General features: G+C 44.6%; 1 long non-coding RNA gene across 1 annotated transcript; it reads right to left on the bottom strand.

The window, feature by feature from the left end:
* Nucleotides 1-9,844: 9,844 nt before the first annotated feature.
* Nucleotides 9,845-15,317, bottom strand: LOC309533649. Its single transcript, XR_014220381.1, has 3 exons — nt 15,199-15,317; nt 13,245-13,505; nt 9,845-10,003 (listed from the first exon to the last, which is right to left on the bottom strand). It is a non-coding gene; the product is annotated as an uncharacterized lncRNA (long non-coding RNA).
* Between the last annotated feature and the right edge of the window lie 11,089 nt (nt 15,318-26,406).

Here is a 26,406-nt window from a genome sequence, read left to right as displayed (position 1 = left end):
ACAGAACCCGAGTTTCATCTGTTTGTACCCTGTGTTTGTCATTCTCTCAGCCCATGTTCTGGACCAATACACTTGTCTGGAAGAGCATTCGGACCTTTAAATTATACATAGCAGGGATTGAGCTTGGCACCTTCTGAATGCAAAATATTTGCTCTTCCACTGAGCTACACCCCTCAACACAGAGAGTGTACTAGAGGCATGCATGGAGAGGGAATGGGATCCATGCTGGATGAAGAAATGACAGACGCGACATCAATTCCTTAGATTCCTGAGCAGTTGCTGAGGACCGCTTCCCCCAGCAAGGTACATTGGCACCAGCATGAAGAGCTCCCATACCTGCTCCCTGCACCACTACAGCCATTCAGATCTCTTAGCACTGCTGATTGATTGTGGTGGCATTGCCACTGATGGGGTGTCCCCGCCTAGCTTTTCCTGGGGTTGACACTGGCTGTTTACTGCACTGCATGTTAAGAAACTGACAATTGTGTGAACCTGTTGTTGATCATAGGAAGCCTATCACGCCACCAATTCAGACAGGAGTGGGGAGTCAGTGCTGGCAGGGACTGATTGGCAGTGGTGCCATGGCAGCAGCTGCAGGGGCACCGAGAGCTCATTTTATGGCCTACTGTGAAACATGGCATTTGCCAGAAAGTACAGAAAGAATGGAAAATCTTTAAGGAATATCTGGAAAACTATTGTAACAATAAACATCTCCTGGCAGAACTAGAATTATTCTTGCAAAATAAGAAATATAATGTTTTTGGTGTCTGATGAAAACAAAGAAAGTAATACAGTACAGTAATCTGGAACTGTGTGAGACAAATAATAGAAATAATAATACAATGAGTCTACTTGGAAGTCAAATGTCTTTATTTATTTTCCTTTCTTCTAATTCTGTATTTAAATCTCTCCCCCCCTTCTTCTTTTTCTTTCTACCTTTTTTGTCCTTTTCTTTTTGATCTTCTAAGAAAGAGATAAAAGTTAAATATGAAAATTTGAGCAAGTTAAAGTGATGTTCTGTAATTTTTCAACTACGGTTAAAGATGGTCAATAGTAAGGAACTGATGTAGCAGTTATTGTGGATTTTTTGTTATTGTTGAATCTTAAATAAAGTACTAAAAAAGAAAAGAAAAGAAACATGGCATTTGCACAACCAAACATTGCAGGGGGCCATTTGCAGGTGTTTGGCACCACTTTCGAGTGAATCAGACAATGTTGGGTTTTTGGCGAAATTGTGATCCCACGGGTTAGGGCGCTAAGGGATCATTTTATGGCCTATCATGAAACATTGCACTTTCATCGCCAAACGTTGCAGGAGCAAATTTGCAAGGGTTTGGCACCACTTTCAAGTGAATCGGACGACGTCAGGTTTTGGGGTGAACCTGTGACCGCTCAGTGATCATTTGTGATGGAGGAGCACAGAGAGAAGAAATGCTGTGGGGCATATGCAGCAGTACAACTGGACACCTTCAATTGCCCCACCTGCAGCAAAACATGTCTCTCCTGTTGCATTGCCAAAAAAAACTTGAAATGACCTTGAAGCACATCCCTGAGGCACATCTAAAACATCTGCTTAGCAATGAGAATTCTCCCCAGCACCATGTGTCTTTATCAGGGCATGTGGTGGAGCGTTTGGTAGTCAGAGTTGATTGGTGTGGCTGCCAGAATATCTGAAAATCTGTGAGCCTGTCTCTCTGGCTGGATGGCTGAAGGGAACAGAGACCTGTATATAGTTCTGTTTCTTATTTTATACGTAGACCAGGAGTGTTATGAAGCTTGTAGGGTAAACAATGAAGACTATAAGGGAAGAACTGGATGGGTGAGGTGGTGATTCCTGTCACGGGAATGCTACAAAAAGGTGCTGGGCTGCTGCTGCTTGTAGGAAGATGTAGGAAGACTTTCTGAGTACCAACTCTGCTGAAGTCAAGAAAAGGAACCCTGAGAGTTGGTTGCTCATGCACTAACATCTCCTGTATTGGTCTCTACAGCCAAAGCTGGCGCTGTAACTGTTGAGATTTCCATTCCAACTTAAGGAACAGGTGTGTGGAATTGTTGCATGTCACATGTCTGTTTACATTCCAGCACAGTATGCTGGGAACTTCCGTTGTGTGTATAGCTTTTGCTTTTAGCTGTTCTCTCTGAGACGACATGAGAGAGAGATGACATGTTTTTTTGTCCTGATTTATGATTAATAAATCTGTAGTTGTAGTATGCTTCCACAAGCCTCATGCCTATTTTGTGTGAGCAGTTCAATCTGCTGATAGTGTGCCCTGGCTGAGGAAGCCCGGGTCGCTGATTTACGTCGGAGCAGAGGTGATGGTCTTCGCATGGGCCGGTGGATGGAAATGGCCCAGCCGGGGCTTGCCAACTGGCCTCCCGGCCCTCTGAATGCTGACAGTAACTCTCCAGTGGTTTGACTTCACCCGCAAAGGTGCACTCCTCCATTGTCTCCCGAGACAGACAGATGCCAGTCATTCTCTACTCAAGTCTAGTGCCAGCTCTGGGCAGCTCCCTTAAGGGCCGCAAATGCAGCTTCAGGGAAGATTCAAACCATGGACTCAACACAACTCTGCCAAAACTGCAGCCCAACAGTAAAGCATAGCTTATCTTGCCCTCTGTCTCCACTGCCCTGGGTACTATTTTCTATTACTTCTGTCACCACTGTGCTGCCGCCCCTCGTTCAGAAGCTTGTATATTCATTTCTGAAGGCTGAAAACAACAAAACCTAAGCTGAAAGCAGCACCTGCTCCTACCAGATGGCAAGTTAGTAGGGGCTTTATCAGATGCGGATGGTGCGCTGGTGTTCTGTACAGGCAGGGTGAAGGGATTATTGTCTCCGCTCCCAACCTCCTCCTTTCAGCTCAAGTGTCACACAGAGGTTCAGCTGCTTGCTAAGTGGACACAAAGCTCATCAAAGTGTCAGGTGTTTTTCCCTTGCGGAGCGAAAACCAGCGCAAAGGCCACCTCCTCTGTCTGGTTTTTTCAAGCTGCATGCAGATGAAATGTTAATGGTACAGACACTGTGCTCAACAGTATACAAACCAGTGCAGGAAATCTGTGCTGGGACATTTTCTCCTTTAGCCTGAGATTTTTATTCCTTTGTGTTCCCATATGGTTTGGAATGGCTTGAACCTTTTTAGGAGCTTAGCAGAGGCCACCGTTTTCAGAAAACTTTGCATGAACAGAAATATTTCCGCATTTTCCTGTGTATGAGTTTTTTTATTTTTTAAAAAAATTCTTAAAAAATGGGGGTCGTCTTATACACGGATATTTCAGGGGGGGGGCATTGGTGGCAGCTGTGAGTTTGATTGTCACCGGTGATTGGGCTGGTGATTGATGACTGCGGCAAGGCTTGCTGTTGATTGGCTGCTGCGGCAATTGGGTGGGCAATTGGCGGCTGCGGCAAGGCTTGCTGTTGATTGGCTGCTGCGGCAATTGGGCGGGCAATTGGCGGCGACTGGCAGTGGAGATTGCAGAAGTTGCTTTGTTGTATACAGTGGTACCTCGGGTTACATACGCTTCAGGTTACATACGCTTCAGGTTACAGATTCCGCTAACCCAGAAATATTACCTCGGGTTAAGAACTTTGCTTCAGGATGAGAACAGAAATCGTACAGTGGCAGTGGCAGAAGGCCCCATTAGCTAAAGTGGTGCTTCAGGTTAAGAATAGTTTCAGGTTAAGAACAGACCTCCAGAACAAATTAAGTATGTAACCAGAGGTACCACTGTACACGAAAAATACCCTGCTCTTTCCTTCTTATGCCACGATGCACACAAACTCTTACACAGTAGTACATACCTTTGACTTGTAGTCTTCAGCCTTTTCAAACCTTTTAACCCCAATCTGCAACATCTAATATGCTTTATTTGTTTGTTTTGCTGCACACACATCTTTTATTTCTCTTTTTTTCCTTTCCAGTGTAATCTGGGAGAAAAACTTCAGAGCTGGTGGGTTCTGGTAGTCCTTTGTAATATATAGTGCCTTGTGCAAGGCCAATATTTGGTGCCCCTAAATGGCATACCCTTCAATATTTCTCCAATGAAATTAGGGATGTCCTACTCCATTTTTATTTTTATTCCCCATCTGACTGGGTTGCCCCCCCATCACTCCAGGTGGGATTCAACATATATAAAAACATAATAAAACATCAGACATTAAAAAAACTTCCCTATACCCTCCAACATTTCTCTGATGAAAACAGGGATGTCCTAAGGAAAAGTGGGACATTCCAGGATCAAATCAGAAACCAGAATGGCTTCTGTAAATCCTGGACTGTCCCAGGAAAATAGGGACGCCTGGAAGGTCTGAAATGGACCTTCTCAATTATGGTTCTTCTCAATTTTGCACCCCCTTAGCTTGGTACCCTTTGTGGGATAGCCACCCATTCAACCCTATATCTGGTGCTGCTCAGCATCTCCTTCAGGGTATTCCATACCTGGAAGTTGCAGGGGGAAACATTGCAGTGGCTTGGAGTGAACCACGATGGCTTCCCACCATTCGAAGCTCTTTTTTTAAAAGAACTTTTCACCAGCAACTTCATTTAAAGGTAAGCTAATCTTTCTCTTTAGAGTGTCTAATTCCATTTGCAGCAAGGAGCAATGGCAAATCATGGCTCAGGTAAGGATATGTTTATATTTACAAACATCTAAAATCTGTAAGGTGTGAGGTGTCCCATACTTAGAATGGGGGGGGCACATACTTATGAGGTACAGTGTATGAAAAAGCAAATAATTGGAGAAAGGGGTAGAGAGAGGGTAAACACATTTGAAGGTCACTGCTATGAAGAGGAATAACATAATTCCTCTTCAGACACACTTCAGAATGAAAAGAGTACTGTAACTTTTAAAATGAAATAAAATAAAGATTATGTTGCTGGTTTCATAGCAGTTAAAATACATATATTCTATTCATTCCCTTGCCACCCTCGGGGAATTCTATAAACTTACAAAACTCAGAGTGAAATGACCTCATGGTGATCTCATTTTTCTCCCTCTCTGCATGAGGTTATGAAGTTTCTAATCCAGCCTTTTATCTCGTATCCACAATTAGAATGTCAAGACTGAGCACCCTTTATCTCCAGGGTGACAGAGACGGAGAAACTTCAAAAGGGGACAGTTTTGCCAGCATCTAAAGACTCTTCTTAATTATTATATCCTTCCGGAAGAAAAGTGAAATAAAAGGGGAAGGAAAATGATATTTCCTTTTGACAACCCTGTAAAAATATCAATGACCAACTTGCACATTCTAAACTACTTGAGGAATGCATTTAACAGAGATCAAGACCCTTTCCCTCCTAGTATCAGTTAACATAATAGTAATGTTTAAGTAAAAAGTATCTTATTGCGATATTGGTCTCCTGGGCTGGTTAAATTGCTGAAAGGAATTAAAACCAGAAAACAAAGTGTTTTGCAAGATCTATGTTCTTGTAACTCAAATTTTGCTTACCTAAATGATAGTTTATTTGTACCAGTCAAACAGTCAACCAGGCTAATCAATAAGAATAAAGGTCTGGTATAGAGATGCAGCAAAACTGTGAGGTAGAATCCTGAGTTGGTAAGAATGGACTGGAGAGCTTCACGCTGCAAATGGGTGACCACGTTTATGAATGCTCCCCCATGTAAAAAGAAGAAGAAGCTCATTGCAAGTTAACAAGATTAGTCAAATGGAGAAAAATATTGTAGTCCAACATGATCTCTATTGTTCTACATAAGAGGACTTGCAAAAGGTAAAAGGTAAAGGCAAAGGACCCCTGGATGGTTAAGTCCAGTCAAAGGCGCTTATGGGGTTGTGGTGCTCATCTCGCTTTCTGGCCGAGGGAGCTGGCATTTGTCCACAGACAGCTTTCCGGGTTATGTGGTCAGCCTGACTCAACCACTTCCAGCGCAACGGAGCACCGTGACAGAAACCAGAGCGCACGGAAACGCAATTTACCTTCCCGCCGCAGTGGTACCTATTTATCTGTTTGCACTGGTATGCTTTTGAACTGCTAGGTAGGCAGGAGCTGGGACAGAGGAACAGGAGCTTGCTCCATTTCGGGGATTCGAACCGCTGACCTTCTGATCGGCAAGCCCAAGAGGCTCAGTATTTAGACCACAAGGATTTGTACACATAGGTGAACATATAAAAATGTGACACACCCTTGTACTTTGAAGTGATACAAGCCATACTTGCACCCAGTTTCTTGCTCATTCTCCTACATCTGCATAGGCTGGGCTGAAGTTTCTACCCTGGAGGGTAAGGAATAGAATAGCATCCAGTGTTCTCTTAGGCTAGATGGATATATTTGGTTAATTGGATATATTGGGTTAACTATGTTTTTACATAAAGGTAAAGGGACCCCTGACCATTAGGTCCAGTCGTGACCGACTCTGGGGTCGCGGAGCTCATCTCGCTTTATTGGCCGAGGGAGCCAACGTACAGCTTCTGGGTCATGTGGCCAGCATGACTAAGCCGTTTCTGGCAAACCAGAGCAGCGCACAGACACGCCGTTTACCTTCCTGCCGGAGCAGTACCTATTTATCTACTTGCACTTTGATGTGCTTTCGAACTGTTAGGTTGGCAGGAGCAGGGACCGAGTAACGGGAGCTCACCCTGTTGCGGGGATTTGAACCACCGACCTTCTGATTGGCAAGTCCTAGACTCTGTGGTTTAACCCACAGCGCCACCCACATCCCTTATGTTTTTATATAAACAGGCGCAAATTATGCCAGCCTGCATGTGCAGTTCTGCACACACCATGGGAAGAGATTTTCTTTGTGAATTTTAGTTGGAGGCTCCCTTGTACACACTGCTGGAGGCACTGCATTGCCTCACGGAAGATGGAATCCATCCCATCCATCCTACAGTTCCTATAATGTATAAAGTATGGCAGCCTTGTTGTCTCTAAAGCCTTGGCAAGCAAGCTCCTCTTACCAATAGATCAAGCAGGCTGTGTGGTGGCCGCCTAGGGAGGAATGGGCTACACATGCCTCTCTAGAACTGCATGTGTAGTTGAGAATTGCAGATTCACTCCTCTCTCTTTCTTGTCAACCCTCAAGAGTCTCAGACTAAGCCCTTACGGTAGGGTGTGCCTGGTGGTCTCCGGTTCCCCTGTAAGTCATCACAGAGCTCTGTAGAGCATGTGAGATTAGCTGGAAGGTGGTGAAACACAGCAAGGTAGCCTTCAAGCATCACTTAGTCTTAAGTATTCTTTACCTAAGTGGTGCTTGAAGACTAACCTGCTCGATTCCACCACCTTCCAGCTTCTCTCGCACGCTCTCTCGCCATGCTCTGATCTCAGGGCCCCCCCTCCAGCCTCCTTTCCCTTGTGCTCTGAGCCACTCTAATCCCAAGGACTCGATGGCTGCCTCTTATACAGCCCCCACAGGCTGCATTTCCTGCCCCATCATGTTGAACTTTGGGCCCATCCATTTTTGCAGCAGTACACAGTTGCCGTTCAGATCTCTTGCGTTCTGCACTTTTGAATGGAAAATGTGTGATGTGCAGTTGTGCGTGTTACGCATGCAGTGTATACAAATAATTCAGACTGGCCTTGTTACGATCCTGTCTGCTTTTGTTGATAAATGCCTGAAACGTGATGCCAGCGGAAAAGAAAAGGTTTTGTGCATCAGTAGCAGACCACATTCTGCAAGAGTGGGCCATGCGTGGTATTGAACTGTGGTTGAGAGTTAACGCTGGACCCACAGTGCACAAGCCACTCCACCACTTATTACATAGTTGCCTGTGTTGTTAGAAGTTGGGTGCTGGCCTTTAGAAAGTTCAGACAAAGCCTTGTGTTGTTTCTACATTAATCATGAAAAGAACAGTTCCAAGAGCAATGTTAGTTTGGCATTGCACATTCCGGCGATAGTCTCTTCCTCCTTTTTCTGGATTGAATTATTTGTCATAAACTGGAAACAATAAAACCTGCAGACTCTTCCACTTGGCTCCAGCAACATTGTTCTTGGCTTCTTGAACTTTCCCTTCCTTTGTCTCTGTCTTTTCTTTGATAGGAGAAATTTGTAGTGCACCTTTTGCATCTACACCAGTTTGAAATATATGGCAAAGTATGATTGACGTTTGTAAGGAGGCCCGTTTAATGCATGCATGAATTATTTTCATTTAAAAAATAATGTCCTACATTTAGGGACCATGGAGCAAAGTGAAGTCAAGTGTAGCTTTCCCATATTCTCAACACAGATGACTCCTCTCCCAAAACTCCCACATCCCTGAAGATCCCACTTTCTCTAACATACCAGTCCCAGAGGCAGCAGAAGACATTGCAGTCCTGGCAGAGCATCCACAGGGCCTTGAACAAACACCTCCCTGCTGGACTGATTCAGAACTCAGTAGGATCTGGAGTGGGCTATTGCTGGAGTAATGTTTGAGGTTACTGGCTTGGTGACAATCACTCCTCCTTTTGGTAGCAAATTCCATAATTAAACTTAGAGGAAAATTGTAGATCATATGTAGCGTCAGGATAAAATCTCGTAGGCCAGAGACAGAACCACAGTGGGCTACAGAGTGTCAGAGTGACGCCTGGGCAGTGTCTACTAGATTATGAGTGAAAACTGATGGACTATGGTTTATAAACTGGTTGGGCCATGGAGTCTTGGGATAACTTTTTCCAGGAGTCATTTTGAAACTGAAAAGGGCACTCAGAGAACCAAAGCACACAATCCAATATTGTCACAATCAGTATCACTGGTATAAAAATACAGATAGAAGCAGGAGTGCCAAGATAAGATGTACTCTAGATGAATCAGTTCTCAAAATGTGTTTGATTATGCAGCATGGTTGCAGGGAAGAACACAGCAGAACAGTGGTCAACTCACCTGCTACATATGCAAACTTATTCTTGTTTAAGTAATTAAAAGGATTTCTACCCCAACTTCCTTTGAAAGTTCAGGGTGACCTGTTCAAATACCACACCACACAATGTTACATGTTACCATAATGTCTCCTTACATTTGTGATGAATCCAATCCATTGTTTGATGGATGACATTTGCTGGAGGCAAATGGTTAGACATAGATAATGGTTGATAGAAAATGTTTGATGACGGTGAACTCCTCCTTGGCTTTCCATTCATTTTTTTGTGTTTACACAATATCAGATATGAAAATATGCGAGCATTCTGAATGAACCTCGCGTCTTTCTGAGTGTTTGCAAGGGATTAAAAAAAAAGAATTAAAAAAACAAGTAATACCTCATTTACTTGTGATCCCTGATTAGGTGAGAATGGGAACACCCATGCAACTAAAGGAGAAACAAAATGGGGGGGGGAATGCACAAAATCAGCAGCATCCAAATGAAAAACGGCACTGAACATGATGTATATGTGAACATTTTGCTTGAAGTTTTTGCACCACTGAATCCCAGATCCAAACTGGAGAACATTTGACACATCTCTAGGGAGAAAAAACCCCCATCCATCTCCAGCCTTTCTTGTCTTTCCCCACAGTGCTCTAGGTCATGATCAGTGCTGCAAATATGGTTTCCTCAGCCACTCTGGGCAGCTCCTAACAGAATATTAAAAACAAGATAAAATATCAAACATGAAAAACTTCCCTAAACAGGACTGCCTTCAGAATGGCCCTTACCCCATTAAGTTAACTGTACAGTGGTACCTCTGGATGTGAACAGGATCCGTTCCGGAGCCCCGTTCGCATCCTGAAGCGAACGCAACCCGCATCTGCACGTGTGTGGGTCGTGATTCGCCGCTTCCACGCATGTGCGTGATGTCATTTTGAGCTTCTGCACATGCGCAAGCGGCGAAACCCGGAAGTAATGTGCTCTGTTACTTCCAGGTCACCGCGAAGCGCAACCCGAAAATATTCATCCCGAAGCATATTTAACCCGAGGTATGACTGTACAAGAGGAGAGGTTCCTCACCAGAAATCTTGTTCTTGCTGACTTTGAGAAGACTGTTTCTTGCTGTATAATTTGAGCCCAGAATCTTGCAAAAAAACAACAACTTGCCTTCTTCTGTGTTCTTTGGCTGAAGATTGTAACACTTTCTGGCTTTATCAACAAAACTGATAATGGTAGCCATTTTTAAAAGAAAAGAAAAAGAAAAGAAGCACGTTAGAATATTAAACTCATCTGCTTCATCTCCTTGGCACAGAAAAGTGAGGGCTGCAACCTCGCATTCTATTACAATAACCTTGTACTGTAAGATAGAAAATCTCTGGCCCAACCTTGGCACCACAAAAGCACTTGCCTTGGAATGGAATAGAATGGCAAATGTTTAAGCACACTCCCCAACAGTAATTACTCTTACCTAGCAGAAGAGATTGACAACATCATTCTTTAAATGTGTCACCCTAGAAGCCTTTTATTCTATGAACCATTGGGGAAGGGAGGGAAGGAGGCCATGGTTTAATTGCAGGCATTTTCACTGTTGCACACAAAATCCTTGGATGTGGATGGATATGAATAATGCCATGGATGACAACCGAACGTTGTGGTTCGAGGACCCGACCCCCGTGTAGTGAAATAAAAACACCAAGAGACTCGATATATGGTTAATGGGCAAGAAAAGGCCACAACTTTTATTGGTTACAGCAATGTAAAAGGTATTGGCTTAGGCATTGGATCGAAGCAAGTGGGTTATTCACCAGTAGATGGAGCCTGTCGATGCTAATCCGACTATAGGCTCACCCCTGTTGTCACCGAGGGTCGTGCCAAGGCCTCCCGCCAAGCAGGCATCGGACGGAATACACGACCCCCAGATTCCTTTAACGGAATACCCCTAAAGAATTGAAGGCATAGGCGATGGCCAGACCTAGCACTTCGACACACCACAACACATTATTCCAATGCCTAACCTACCCACCAATACCACAAAAGTTGTGACGATTGCTACGAGGTAGGCGAAAAAACCAATTAGCCTAGTGCCAAATGGAAAAACTCCTACCAGGCCCCCCAGTCAACCGGGGCGACCAACCTAAAGTCCATAGCAAGGCCAAGAACCTAAGCCCTAACTAAAGGGAGTGGAGGGTGGGTGACTTCACGAAGAGGCGACGACGGGGAAATGAGGCCGGGGAAAGGCTGGCGCTGCAGCAAAAGGCTGCTGAACACGCCCCCTAAGCGGCACCTGGTTGGGTGCCCACCGAGGGGGCGTGAGCGACAGCCAGGTGAGCTGGAGGCAGGGGGCTACGCCCCCTGCTAGGCGGAGCTCGGGCTCCTGACCACAACCCCTCCCCTCTCTTTCAGGGAGGAGAGTCTCTATAGGAAGGGGAATGAAACTCTAATCAGAATCTTTATTAAGGCATATTCACACATGGGTGTGCACCTTTAAACTTGAATAACTTCCTCAGGCCAGTGGTCTGTCTAGCTGAGTATTATCTACCCTGCCTGGTAGCAGTTCTATTGGGCTTTAGGATCCTATCCTGCCACCTGAGATCCTCTTACAGGGTGACACCATAATAAAAAATTCCTTCCAGGAGCACCTTAAAGACCAACTAAGTTAGTTCTTGGTATGAGCTTTCGTGTGCATGCACACTTCTTCAGACACGAAAGCTCATACCAAGAACTAACTTAGTTGGTCTTTAAGGTGCTACTGGAAGGAATTTTTTATTTTGACTATGGCAGACCAACACGGCTACCTATCTGTAACAGGGTGACACCATGTTGGTGCAAGGAAAAGTGGGTACATGAAAATGATAATTCCCTGGATGCCAAGATCCAAGTTTTGGGCAAGTACAGTGGTACCTCGGGTTACAGACGCTTCAGGTTACAGACGCTTCAGGTTACAGATGCTTCAGGTTACAGACGCCGTTAACCCAGAAATAGTACCTCAGGTTAAGAAATTTGCTTCAGGATGAGAACAGAAATCGCACGTGGCGGCACGGCAGCAGCAGGAGGCCCCATTAGCTAAAGTGGTACCTCAGGTTAAGAACAGTTTCAGGTTAAGAACGGACCTCCAGAACGAATTAAGTTCTTAACCTGAGGTACCAGTGTACTCATTGGTGAGAGAACCCCAGCAGCAGTTTGAAATCGCAGAGTAAAGCATGGAAATATAGGTTGTTTGTTTGCAACTATTTTTTAAATAAAATATTTCTCAGAATATTATGACCAACATTATGAAATACGATCTCCATCAAAGCATGACCTAGAAAACCTAGAAAACCTAGAAAACCTAGAAAACAAGAAGAGTTTAGATTTGATATCCTGCTTTATCACTACCCTAAGGAGTCTCAAAGCGGCTAACAATATCCTTTCCCTTCCTCTCCCACAACAAACACTCTGTGAGGTGAATAAGGCTGAGACTTCAGAGAAGTGTGACTGGCCCAAGGTCACCCAGCAGCTGCATGTGGAGGAGCAGAGATGCGAACCCGGTTCCCCAGATTACGAAACTACCGCTCTGAACCACTACACCACACTGGCTCACAAAGAAACAATGGAAGCAAACAATGTCACAAATGTGTTTTCTGCAGTCATAATGACTGCAAGTTGTTCGTGTCCGAAAGTTCTCAGAGAAGAACCTTCAAAGCATCAAAATAGATAAATGAGCATAAATCCAAAGAATATTGCCAAATTTGCTGTGCTTCAGCTGTCTGGAGAATGAAGCGTGTGCTGTAAAAGTAATAACAGGATTGGCGGCTCCCATTTTGAGCCCTCCTAGTTAAATACTTGTAGTAAATACATCTGTAGTCAAAATTGTTCAAGAAGAGATAAAAATTTCACCTCAGCCAAACACACAGGTAATATTTAACCACCTTATTTTCTACTCCTGAACAAATATGATGGAATCTAAGCTTCAGCAGAATTAGGCAATGCAAGTATTGTTGACCTAACAATCTGTAGATATGGCGTAAGAGCTAACTGCCATGTTGCAAGCTTGGATGTTGCATTAAGGTGTCTGAATTAAGGGTACAATAGTGAGATTTTCACCATGTACTTATTAAGCCACCTTTCAGGTGTCACGAGCCAAAGCCACTTCCACTATGGGTGGCCCTGTCAGGATGCTTACAGGAAAGAGGATTTTGGTAAAACACAAAATGTGAAACATCCTTTGTCCACCTGTAGCAGTGAGCTGAAATTCTTCTCTGCAAAGAAATAAAAAATAAAAGCCTTGGAGCAATTTTGTCATTTAGTTCTGACCTTTTCAGATACACAGCTAAGCAGTAAGGAAATTGGGTTTCCTGTCAGCTCCCACTATCTACTGTTTCTCTCTGTTTCTTGTGGTCAATACTTGGCTCTTCTTTACAGCTTTTTTCTGGGGATATTGTTGTTTCAGTTAGACCATAAAGACCCTCACCTGTCACTGCCAACGTGTTTCCTAGCAGAAATAGATTAGCTCCAAATGACAGGAAGTTCAGCTTTAATGTCTGGATCCTTACAGAAAAGTAGCACTGTGTGATCTGTGGTTTAGCTTCCCTGTGCTGTCGATATGCCCTTCTTTCGGGCTCTGTTCTTCTCAAGCCACTTTAAATGTGGAGACAGGGCAGAAAGTCTCCATTTTGGAGGGACCTCGTTTCTGCTTTCCTGTAAAATAACTGTGGATAGGCGAGGGCAGGCGCTGTGCAAAAGAGAACGACAGAGAAAATATTAGAAGTGAAAAAGATCAATTAAGCACATCAGCCCAATTTGCAAAATTGATTAAATTAGAAAGAGGGTGGGGAGAAATCTTGAGGCCCAGAGGGGATACCATTTATCAGGGTTGTTTTACAGGATGTCGAACAACGGTGGGACTGGTCCCTTTTGTTAATTGGCAAAGTTCTAAGGTGGAGGGATGCTGCCCTGCGATTTTCTGCACATTCGCTGGAGGGGATATGCTTCAAAGCGAGTTATTTGTCTTATTCCAAGGAAGACTGACACTGCTGTAAGGTTTAAACAGGATCCTTTGCTTAGCATGACCAGCCATTCCATGTTACAACAGAACAAGCAAGGCAGGGGAAATTGATACTTAAACACACAACCAGGATGGCCTCAGGTGGAGCCCTGTACCCTGCCGTGGTGGATTCTGGTGAGATCTCATGAGATCTTATCGGAGCTTGGACACTGACTCTGCCACTTCTCCTTGCTTCTCTGGTGGCAGTGGTGCCTACAGTATTGCCCCTTGGATTCTGCTGCCTGAGGCGGCTGCTTCAGTTTGCCTCATGGATCAGCCGGCCCTGCTCACATCCCAGGAAGGCCACTTCCTGAGTGTGGTCTCCCCCTACCACACTCCCAGATACATCAACCCTTTAGTAGACTTTTCTTCTCAATGCAGTGGGCATTAATTAAATACTGTTGCCTATTCCAGCGTCCCTTCTCAACAGACATATGAATTAACCCTCTAGGCTAATTTTACTTAATAGTTTATTATTATTTTTTGTATATATATATATATTTAACATTTTCTGTTTTACAGTTGGTATTGATTGGAATAAAAACAGTAACCTGGGCAGTAGGTTCATTTTGATAACTGAGATTCTGCCAAGTAGGGAGAGCTTGTAACTTTTTACTTAATAGTTTATGATGATGATGTTCGTCTGCCGGACCCAACAAGAATCCCTTCTACTGCTTTGTTCTGTAGTTTGCTGTATTCTCTTCCGGAACATATACATATGCTTTTCAGCCAAATACTGGGTTTTTTCCATGCTGTAATTCTTATGGAGTTTAGTTGACTGTTCTGGAATGCAGCAGCTGTGGCTATTGCCTCTCCCCAACATTTTTTCTGATAAATTGGAGTTTGTTAACATCACAATCCCATTAAGGTTCTGGGGTCCACCACCCCCCCAGCAACACCACTTTGCTCAAGTCCCTGACATTCTTATTTATGAACTCTCTTCCATTTCCATTTCCAGTTCAAAGTGTGTGTGACTTACATTGAAATCGGTTGCCACATAGTGCTGTAATTTTTTAAACATTTCACCCTTACTTTTCATGGCATATTTGACTATGTACCTTGAGTAGTCATCAGTAAAAGTTACCATTTATTTATTTCACACACACTCCCAGTGTACATAGTGGTTTTGTGGCTGAACTTTATGCTTGGCAAAGAAAATAATGCCAAGGGCTGACCTGAAAAGGATAATTTTCTTGAGCGCTGGCCTTTTTGGTGCTGGCTCAAATAACAGTCCACAAAAAGCTACAGGTTAATTGCCTTCCTCTGCTCATATTGCTTACTGTAGTTTTGATTACAGTGCAGGATGTGGCATTGTGGGTAATTAATAATATGCATACACTATATAGCCATGTTTCTAATCTGTTTTGCTGAAGTCACACACCTCCTTTGGCTACAGGACCTTTCCTCAGTGGCAAATGACATGCAGAACATCTTCTCATTTCTTCCTTGCTTTCAGAAGTTGCCTGTCATAGCAGGCAAAAAACCCATTACCTCCTGCGAAAGAGAGGAAAGAATGAATCTTCTAAACTGGTGCCTCCACCAATGATATTTATAAGTTCGTGTATTTAAAAACAATTATTAAAATATTTTAAATTAGTTGTTATTAAGAATCTTTTTGGTGATACAAACAAATAAAGAAGAGTACATATAACACTATATAGCTCAGTCGGTACAGCACGAAACTCTTAATCTCAGGATTGTGGGTTCGAGACCCATGTTGGGCATAAGATTCCTGCACTGCAGGGGGTTGGACTAGATGACCCTCGTGGTCCCTTCCAACTCTATGATTTCTATGTACTACTGCTAGCTTAATTTGTTGGTTAATTTTCTAGTAAAGTGTTTTCCCATCCATTTTGGTACCAGTGGTCTATGTTCACTCCTGATAGGTCTTTCTAGTGTCTAGTTACAATATTTTTAGCTCTTGAGATTAAGTGACTTGTGAGTTCCTTGCCATGTGCACCTGTGTTGTTACCCTGGGAGATATTAAAAGACTGTCGTCCGACTAGTTATAGCAAGAATCTGGAAATCAGATAAACCAACTGACATCTTGCAATGGTATTAAAATGTATGGATTTATAGCACTGTTGACAAACCTTACATGTTTTAAAACATAGGGTCTGATGTGCATCAATAAATTTACTGAAAAATTGAGTCCGTTAATTATTGGAAAGTAAAATGCCAAGACTATGTTCAACCTTATATATTATTTACACACATGTAATCTGATGTTCTGTTTAAAATATAATAGTAACCAAGAACACCTAATAGGTGTATACAACACTCTTTAAACCATATTTAACCTCTTGTATCTGGATATACAATATTAATAAATTATATTTATATTTCATATTCACATACATAGATGAAGTATTTCATTTCTTTTCAAATGACCTTATTTTTGCATTATTTTTTTTTTTAAAGACTGCTGCTGAATTTAATGAGTGTTGCCCTTCTAACAGACGAAAAGGTTTTGGGTTGATTAACCAATTCATTGGCTAAATATTGCAAATGTGTTGCTCGAATCTGGAAGAGCTTCAAGGCAGATGATGAGCAAAAGGAAAAAGAAAGGAACAGGACCTGTTGTTTGTGTGGAAAATCCTATTGTTAGATAATATTATTTAATGCAGGTTTAAAAACAAATATAATGTTTCCAAAGCCCTAATTAAAACTCGTCTACGGACAACAATAAAAAATATGAATAAGTGTGCGCATCCAAGTATAGGGACCAGCTCGTTCGAAATGCTAATTGTTACTGTGCCTTTTGTGATCTGCAACAGTTCCTCCTCTCCTTCAGTGATGCTGTAATTAATTGAAGGGAATTAATTATCATGTTGTGATGTTATTGCAGTAAATGCCAGTAATGGGAGCTATGCGGATAATGAATCACACCTAAATAGGATCTTCTGCTTTATCTGCCGCTCGCCCTCCCGTTCCTCAGCAGCCCGCTGGAAGAAAGCTGTATGAGAAAAGAGATTGCAAGGGATGCTGCCAGTTAAATAAAGTCCCACAAAGCCCCCCACGCCCGCATTTTCCTGCTAGCATTACCTTGCTTCTGATGCCGTTTTAGCCATAGCATTCTAAAAGACAAACATAATAGCTCCACCTGCTGGCATTTAAAGAAGTAACCACATTGTGTACTTCAGTGTACTTTAGTGCATTCATGTGCATTCATGTGCTTTTCAATGTACTTTAGTACATCTTGAACAGTGCCATAGCATGAGTTGCCAGCACCCGGGGCAAGGCGCTAAAGGGTGTGTGTGGCGTCTCCCAGGGGAGGGGGCTAGCACATTGCCATGCATCTCCCCCCCCCCATTTTAAGCGCAACCCCGGAGGTGTCTTATTTACATTATAAGGTTAGAAGCCATAATGAAAAGTGGTGGCCTCAACTTTATGGAAGAAAGCCTTTCAACACCCATCTGTTTTGTGTGACATTTGTTACGTGGAGGGAGTGCGCTGCTTTTATATTGGTAGTGCGGCTGCTGTTTTTGCTTTTAACGCTAACAACAGAGATAGTTGTTTTCAGTTTAATGATTGGATGAAATTGTTTTAAATTGAGGCTGTGAACCTACATAAGCAGCTGTAGAAAGGATTATTGGCAAAACCTGTTGGCGTTTCGCAACTTTCTGACTTGTTGCAGGACCTTAGCCAGACCTAGCAGAGTATATGCAGAGTCCACAGAAGCAATTGGCAACTTGGCTGCAGACAGGATGGACGAAGCAGGAACCAGGAACTTGTAGTTATAGGTGTTTATTATATACAGTGGACTATTTACAGGAACAGAACACGGATCTTTAACTTGCTGTCTCATACACGACTCACAACTCCTGAACTCAACCTCGTACACTTACACATTCCAGTTAGTAGGCCATTAATCATTACTCCCGTGAGAGAGCTTGACCAATCATGGAGCTGTCTCCATGCCTCTGTATCACCAGGCAGACTTACTCCTTCACACTGCCTTGGCTGTCTGCCAAACCCTAATTGACTCTGTGTGAGAAGCTGCACCTATACAGATTCCCAACGAGGATGCAGGGGTGCCAGGTATAGGGGGCAGAGGGGCTTCAGCTCCCTCAATATTTTGGGGCAGGGGCAAAGACACCCTCAAAATTAAGGGGGCTGCCACCACCACACCCCGCTGCTGGGACCCTCCGCATGCCCCAGCCTCCACCCAGCAGCCTGGGAGCTGGGCGGTGGCTGTACCAGCGAAGGCGATTTTTGCCTTTGCTCATCCCAGCCTCCACCCAGCAGCCCAGGAACCCTGGAGCTGGGCAGCTGAGATGACTAATCATGAAGATCACCCTCTGCATGTCCTGCCCCTGCTTGGCACATGGTGGGTGGCGTCAATGACGTGTCACATGGCTGTGCCTCCTCAATGCGGGGTGGGGGGGGGAGCAAGTCATCACCCTTGAAAGGATGTGATATAAACCTTTTAAATAAATGGGAAGGGTTATTGAGCCATCTTAAGGACGGACACATTTATTATGGCATAAACTCTGAAGGACCCAAGTTCAATTCATAAAGGACTTTGAGTCCATCAAAACGTATGCCACAATGGAGTTAAGGCGCCACAAGTCTTAAAGAAGTCACTGTTTTTCCTGCAAGAAACTGACAAGGTTAACTCTCTGGGAAATTTTAAATGATTAGTTGGAGGTGACAGTATGGAACTGGATGGAGCAAAGGTCTAGTCCAGGCATAGGCAAACTTGGCTCTCCAGATGTTTGGGGACTACAACTCCCATCACCCCTAGCTAACAGGACCAGTGGTCAGGGATGATGGGAGTTGTAGTCCCAAAACATCTGGAGGGCTGAGTTTGCCTATGCCTGGTCTAGTCTGTTAAAAGGTAGCTTCATGTGGTCACCTCTCCAGATGTTGGGGGATCTTGCCAGAATCAGCCTTGGTTGGTTGAAAGAGTCAAGTCAATGTTTCAAGCCCAAATCTTTAAAATTATGACATTCCATGAATGAAAGCAGTCCAGCCCACAACCCTGTTGAAACTGTAGATGTTTTAACCCCTTCTGCAAGGAGGTAACAATGGAATGAGAGTAAGGAAAGCTGACCTTATATGTCCTCAGAGGCAGGTGGCATCGGCAAGTTCAGCATGGATATATTGATGAAGCAAGCTGAGGAAATGTTGACTACTGCCTATGGTTGTGTGCACACCTAGGGTAGAGACAAGGGTACTGCCTATGGTTGCGTGCACACCTAGGGTAGAGACAAGGGTACATGCACAGCCTTTGTGCTCACGCACAAGCCATTAACTCTCAACTCACAGGAGAAAACGCAAAAACTGGAAAGACAGATGGTATGGCCTGCAGCAAAGGAGAACTGTAGCTTCAGAGGTGGGGGAAAATAACCTAGAGAGATCTGCAGTGCTATCTTTTGTTGATTTTGTAGAGGACTTTGGTAAAGAGGAACAGAGGGCGCTGTGACATCTCTTATGCTGTTTTTCTTTGTTAGGTGTGGGTTGACTGTCATATTCCGGCGCAGCAGCCCCTTCGCCTTTCCCCTCCCCTTTGTGTTTTTCATTACATCGCCTTACTCATTAGTCACTGACAACATCCAGCGAGATTCAGGGGATCTGCAAGAGACCAGGTCAAGATGTGAAGAGCTAGACAGTTCTCTGCAGAAAAAAGATGGGGCAAAGCAGTTGAAAGACCCAAAGCGTCAGAGCATGCAACGATGCTACAAAATAAGACGGTGGCAGCAGCTGTCGGGTACCACAGCTGTCGGGTACCACATCCAGCCCAAATATGTCTTCACACATGTGAATTTTCTAGAATACATTACTTGGTTGAATTTCTGTTTTTAGCAAATTCCAAAAGGGTAGCTGTTTAAGAAAGGAAAAACCAATATGGAGTCTTAAGGCATAGACGGATGGAAAGTCATAGCAAGCATTTCAGAGGTAAAGGTAAAGGTAAAGGACCCCTGACAGTTAAGTCCAGTCGCGAATGACTCTGGGGTTGTGGCGCTCATCTCACTTTACTGGCTAAGGGAGCTGGCATACAGCTTCCGGGTCAGGTGGCCAGCATGACTAAGCTACTTCTGGCGAAACCAGAGCAGTGCACAGAAACGCAATTTACCTTCCCGCCGGAGTTGTGCCTATTTATTTACTTGCACTTTGACGTGCTTTTGAACTGCTAGGTTGGCAGGAGCTGGGACTGAACCGCCGACCTTCTGATTGGCAAGCCCTAGGCTCAGTGGTTTAGACCACAGCACCACTTGCGTCGCTTTTCAGAGGTAGACTGCCTCTAGTTAGAGAAGTTTGATTAAGCAGGGCTACACAATTTGTAATTTACCAAGCTGAACAGAATGCACCAGTCACATATGATAGTTCAGTAGAAGCTGAAACTTTCTGTTTCACTTTTTGCTACATTGGAACTGATTGCAGAAACCAGGAGGCTATTATGGATTTGGGAGGATGCGAAATTTGGTTGAGCTGTGCTTTGCATGGTGGTTCACAAGTTAGCTATCATGTCTAACAGCCACTGGCTGATTCTATGAGCTTGCTTAATCCTTTTTTTTTTTTAAAAGAAAAAGCTAGAGGACATCACCAAGTTTCAGTAAATCCACACGTTAACAAACAGAGATATTGTGGGGAACCTCTATTGGTGATCCCCCAAGGCTCAGAGGCATGGTTTGTAACTACTAAAAGCTATGCAAGTCCAGAAAACTCCCTCCCACCTGAGTTTAGATACAGGCGAAACTCGGAAAATTAGAATATTGTGGAAAAGTTCATTTATTTCAGTAATTCAACTTAAAAGGTGAAACTAATATATGAGATAGACTCATGACATGCAAACCGAGATATGTCAAGCCTTTATATGTTATAATTGTGATGTTTATGGCGTACAGCTGATGAAAACCCCAAATTAACAATCTCAGAAAATTAGAATATTAAATGAAATCAGCAAAACAAGGACTGCAAATAGAGCAATATTGGACCTCTGAGAAGTAGAAGCATGCACATGTACTCATTACTTGGTTTGGGCCCCTTTTGCATCAATTACTGCCTCGATGCGGCGTGGCATGGATGCTTTCAGCCTGTGGCACTGCTGAGGTGTTATGGAAGACCAGGAAGCTTCAATAGCAGCCTTCAGCTCTTCTGCATTGCTCGGTCTCATGTCTCTTATCTTTCTCTTGGCAATGCCAAGAACTTCAAATGCTTGACTTGAGACTTTCCTGTTCCAGAGGGCATTTTAAGGTAGCATTTGGTTTTATGATAATTTTAGCTGTTTTATTGCCTCATTTTCTGTGAGCTGCTTTTATGGGACACCTCTTAGAAGTGCACAAGATTAAGTTGTATATAAATGTCTTTAAAAAACCCCAAATAAGAATAATCCCATACAATGGGACAACTCAGTTAATGTAGCCTAACCAAAGGCATGCAGACAGCATGGGGAGGGAATATAATTTGCAAGTTAAGAGGAGCATAATTAATTTCCAGAATTCGCTACCACAAAATGTAGTGAGAGCCAGTAGCTTAAATGTCTTTTTAAAAATGATCCAAGAATTCATATGTCTATTTGTCACTTTTAGCCAAGAAAACTTGAATCAAAGGACCAGGAAAACAACCTGTGAACAAATACATTTTGATTGATGACAACCTTCCTCAGGGACACAAGACTAAACTTCCCTTGTAAAGACAACATCTCTCTCTTTTCTTTTCTTTTTTGTACTGGATCCTTTTCTTCTTTCTGTGTTGTATGGAAGTCCCACAATGATGACCATATAAGACTCTTTCTCCAGGCCACAGAAGGCACTCAAGCTGAAATATCTCATCTATTCAGAGATCATATTTACTGTACAAATGTTTGGGTTCTTGTTTGAAGGCAACTTGTTCGCTCCTAGTTTGTTTATTGGCCTTAGGACTCAATGTTCCAGCATGTCTGTGAAATATTAACATTTCCCCTGAATTACATCACTGTGAGCTAAAAATGTATGTTTGTGGTACCTGTACCACCAGCCTGACAAAGCCCAACATCCTTGGGCCCAGACACTGCCAGCACTCCACACATCAGCATTGGTGACCACATGCTTGAGGTGGTAGACAATTTTGTCTACCTGGACTCCACTTCTCCATCGACAATGAGCTAGACAAGCGCCTTGGCAAGGCAGCTATGGCAATGGCTCACTTCTCCAAAACAGGGTGGAAGAATGTGATGCTAATGACCGTTATAAAAATGAAGGTCTACCAGGCTTGTGTGTTGAGCATGCTTCTTTACGGAAGCGAGCTGTGGGCAACTTACAACTGCCAGGAGCAATGCCTCAACGCCTTCTACATGAGCTGTGTCTGGAAGATTTGTGAAATCACATGGCAAGACAGAGCCTCAAACAAAGATGTCCTCTCCGATGTCAGAAAATAACTGTCAAAGATCAAGGCCTTTTGCTGCTACTATGATGCAGACTTGATTGGCAATAACTATTTGGTGACAAGGGGTGCGTGTGCGTGTGTTGCTTTTAGTATTTATAGACAGGGCTTGGATTGGGTAAATTCATTTTGATTGGTCTGGGAAACTACAGAGTGATTGACTGGAGGTTCCAGCCTGTGAAGAAAGGGCAGTTAGCTGTCAGAAGAAACGTAGGTTGAGGAAGTCAGTTGACCAGATAAAGCTGAGGTGAAAGAACAGCTGAGATCTGAATATTAAGCTATTATTCCCCAGTGTGATAACTATACTTTGCTGGTGGAGATCAAAGAAGGGCCAAGAGAGGATGACCCGTGCAAAGGCCTTACCAGAAGAAGGTGACACAAGTGAGTTTTTTAAATCGGCTAAACTGTCCAAACAGCCAGATGTACAGCTGAAGAAGCTCTGGGGTCAGAAGTACATTGTCCCCAGTTGTTGGGCAACGATATGATGAGTGAATTTGGCCTGAGGTAAAAGCCTTTTACTCTGACACCAGTGTGCTCCCACCACTGGATTTCGAATCTGTGTACGCATACTGTTAGCTACTATCCTGTAGTTTCTTGTTAGCTGCTTGAGATCAGCCCAACTTGAGATCAGTAGCCATATCCAATTTGTACCTAAGCCCAGGTGTGTGCATTTGAAATGGCTGGTGGAGCATCCTCATTTGCCTTCCTACCATCCTTGCTTGCACCCCTGCTGCGGTGAGGGGAGGGAGCCAATCAGGCTGGCTTTGCCTGCTGGTGATGTGACCCCATTGGCCGCTGCTGGGAGTCAGTCTCAGCTCCTGCTGTCTTTTGGGTTGTTACTGGCACGGCACAGTTGCACTTGGCAGTCTAAACCCATCTAACTCTCCTTCCTCTGGTGAATCCTCTTTCCTTGAACTAAGGTTACCAGATTTTTTTCAATGAATCCGGCGACACTTATTGTTCGCTACATACATGTGAATGCTGAGAAAGCTGTAAATCTGGGGACTGTCCCCAGGTAATGGGGACATCTGGTAACCTTCCCTTGAACCTCCTCCTCATTTTTATTTTTTGAGCTTTTATACTCTCACCCCCTTCCTTCCTTCCTTCCTTCCTTCCTTCCTTTCTTTCTTTCTTTCTTTCTTTCTTTCTTTCTTTCTTTCTTTCTTTCTTTCCCTGTCAGTAAAACATACTTTTCAATTAAATACAGACCATCCAGGTGATCAGCATTCTCAGACTACCTTGTGGTATAGACAACAATCAGTTCTTCAAAAACTAACAGCACATTCCTAACCATATCTAATCAGATGTAAGCCCCAGGGCCAACCCACCTATGAGGCAAGGTGAGGCAAACGCCTCAGGCATCAGGGTCCACCGGGGCAGTAGATCTCAATGTCAATCTTTCTTCCTTCCCTGTTCCTGATGTACGGTACATCTTCCCTGACCCCTTATTCCCTGGCAGGGAGGGGGGTACCTCAGGTGCTAAAATGTATTGGGCGGCCCTGGTAATTCAATTGGCTTGGCACATGTGCCAAGTGGGGTTAGGATCACTGCCTTAAGCTGTGGTCCTACTAACCCCCTTACTTGAGAGTAAGACCTATTGACGGCTCCTTTTAAGTGGTCATGTTCATGGCTCCCCTGTCAGGTTCATATCTTGTGCTTTCTCACTTGGAAGGGAGATGACTACCTCATAAAAATTATCTCAGGGAGGAAAGTGTTATGAATACAGGTTGGGGTGGGTGAAAGGGTGGGGCAACCAGGTAAGTCACATCAGACAATGACATCCTCACCTGCTCTTGAGGAGACACAGCGGAGGAGGTGGAAACACATCAAAGAGTAGTGATGCTTACAATGATGAGGAAATTCGAAATGAAAGCAGCTAGAAAAGCCCAACATTGCCTCATTTTAAGCTGGCAATGTGTACACAGCCAGCGTCTCTGGAGTCCTTAGAAACTGTCACTAAGCATATGTAAGACCTCAGTGTAAACACCAGTACTCCCTTATGTACATAATAACCCTTTGATAAACAGTTAATAGCTGGCTCTGTCTCTAGTGTTGGTGGCAATCTCACACCAAAGCCAACCATACCAGGCTCTCAGGAGTTTTAAAATGCATTCTAAGGGAATAGGTGACGGCAGAAAAAGGTCAGATCGAGTAAATCCAAATTTTGGAGGCAGGAGAATTCCATGGGCCCTGGAACATAAAAATTAAAGAAGCAGAAATATTTAAATTTGTGTAGGAACTAGAGAACTGTTTCCCTGCAGAGGCTATGCTGGAGAAAGGCAGTTCTTTGCTGCCAACATGGCTGCATAGGTATTCATAGCATGCCCTTTGATACAGGAGAACTCCCAAGCTATGAACCTGAAGCCCTAGTCGCAGGTTTCATTATATGTATGGCACTCATGTGTGGCTTTAGGAGTGAGGATGGGCTTCTAGCCCCATGACTGATGTTTGCACCCCCCCTTGCTGCGCTGCCCCAACCTTTGCATGTTGAGATGTTGCAGGCCAGGCATAGGGAATCTGTGGCCCTCCAGATGTGCCTGGACTACAACTCCCATCATCTAGGATGGCAGTTTGTGCCCAATAATATCTGAATGGTTACAGGTTGGCATGGTGGGCTACAAATTTGACAAAGCCTCTCAATCATCTGAGGCCTACCATTTTCCTGTATAGTAATTTTTTGGGCAGAAGCAGATTCCCAGAATTTGAAACCCATTCTGCAATGTGCTGCCTGAAGTCATTCATTCATTCATTCATTCATTCATTCATTCATTCTTTTCAAGTTTATACATTTCCACTAATTTTACAATCATTTTGACATTTCAAAACTTGACTTCCTTCCCCCTCTTTCTGCGGTTCCTTAAATTTGTTTTTCATATTGTCAGAGTTGCTCCCCGATCCTAGCTCACAGAGGATAACGCTAGCCAGCGATCATTAAGTAAAAGTCTTTATTGAGTTACAGTTCCCATTCTCAAGCTGCTGCGTGCAACTCTACGTCTTATGGTTAGATCGGCGAAGCTCTGTCTGGGTCCCCGCCTCCTGTACACCAACTTAATATCCTAGCCCTGCTCCACCTTTTCCGCCTGACTGTTCTCCTCTGGGTCCCTCTGCCCCCCGGGGTCTCCTCCCTCCGGGACTCCTCCGACGCCGACCCCCCGGACCCTTCTGTCTCCTTGCGCCGGGCTTTAGGACCTGGCTCCCTCTCCGGGCTGCCTACTGCGTCACTTCCCTGTGCATTTGAACTTGGCGCGCGCGCCCAACCTTCCACTTTCCGTCTGACCGTTTCTTCGCTCCCTGATGGAGGTGTGGCCACTCCTGACTCGTGCCCTCCCTCCTGTTGTGAGCTGCCAGTGCTTGATCCCTGGCCCCCTTCCTCTTCCCTGCTCTCTGGCGGTGACGTTGGTCCCGATCTCCAACTGCTCCCCTCTGAGTCCCCTCTGGCTCTATCTTCCTGGGGTGTCCCCCTAGGCTCCCCCCTTGCCCTGGCCACTGGTGCTCCTTTCTGTGAATCTTCTGATTCACTGGAAAGACTCGGAGATCTCGGGTCGTCGTCATCACTCATCTTTTCTTCTGCCTCCTCCTCCTCGCTCTCTGTTTCCTCCCTTGCCCTTGCCTCTGCTCCTGAACCCCTGACATCCATCCCCCCCTCGAAGCCCCCTCTTCCCCCCTCCCCTCCTTCCGGTGCGGGAGCTGGGTGCTGCTGTGTCAGGGGGACGAATGTCGGGTACAGGTCGCTTCCCGTGGCAGGCCTCCATCTGAAGTCTTCCGGTTCTTCCTCCCTGCTCTTGTCGACGACGGTCACCTCCGCTTCCATCTCTGTGCCGCCGTGCTCGAAACCTGGGTCGTCCCCGAAAACGTCCATGTCCGTCTCTCCCTCGCTTCCTCCTGGGGGCGTCGCTCGTCCTGGACCCTCCAGCCACTTTCTGCGCCACTGCTCCTCTGGTCTATCGTCCCACCAATACGAGGGTTCTGAGGCAGATCCCGAGGGTGACCCCTCCGGGGAACGTGCGTCGCGTGTCGGTTCCTCGTCCGAGTCGAACCCCCGGAACGTGCTGGCTGAAAGCGTGGGTGTGAAAAGCCAGTCGTCGAAAAAATCAGCTGGCATGGGCCTGTGTGGGAAGAGGGCATGAAACTCTTCTTTGAGCAGAGGTTCGTCTAGAGCGTAGCCTGGCACCCAGCTGTTGGCACTGGCCGGGGTGCCCTCCTTGGCGAGAAAGTATTCTAC

This window comes from Podarcis vaucheri, assembly GCF_965113315.1.
Source record: "Podarcis vaucheri genome assembly, chromosome: 5".
In the NCBI taxonomy this organism is placed as follows: domain Eukaryota; kingdom Metazoa; phylum Chordata; class Lepidosauria; order Squamata; family Lacertidae; genus Podarcis; species Podarcis vaucheri.
This window is presented reverse-complemented; position numbering and strand designations above follow the sequence as displayed.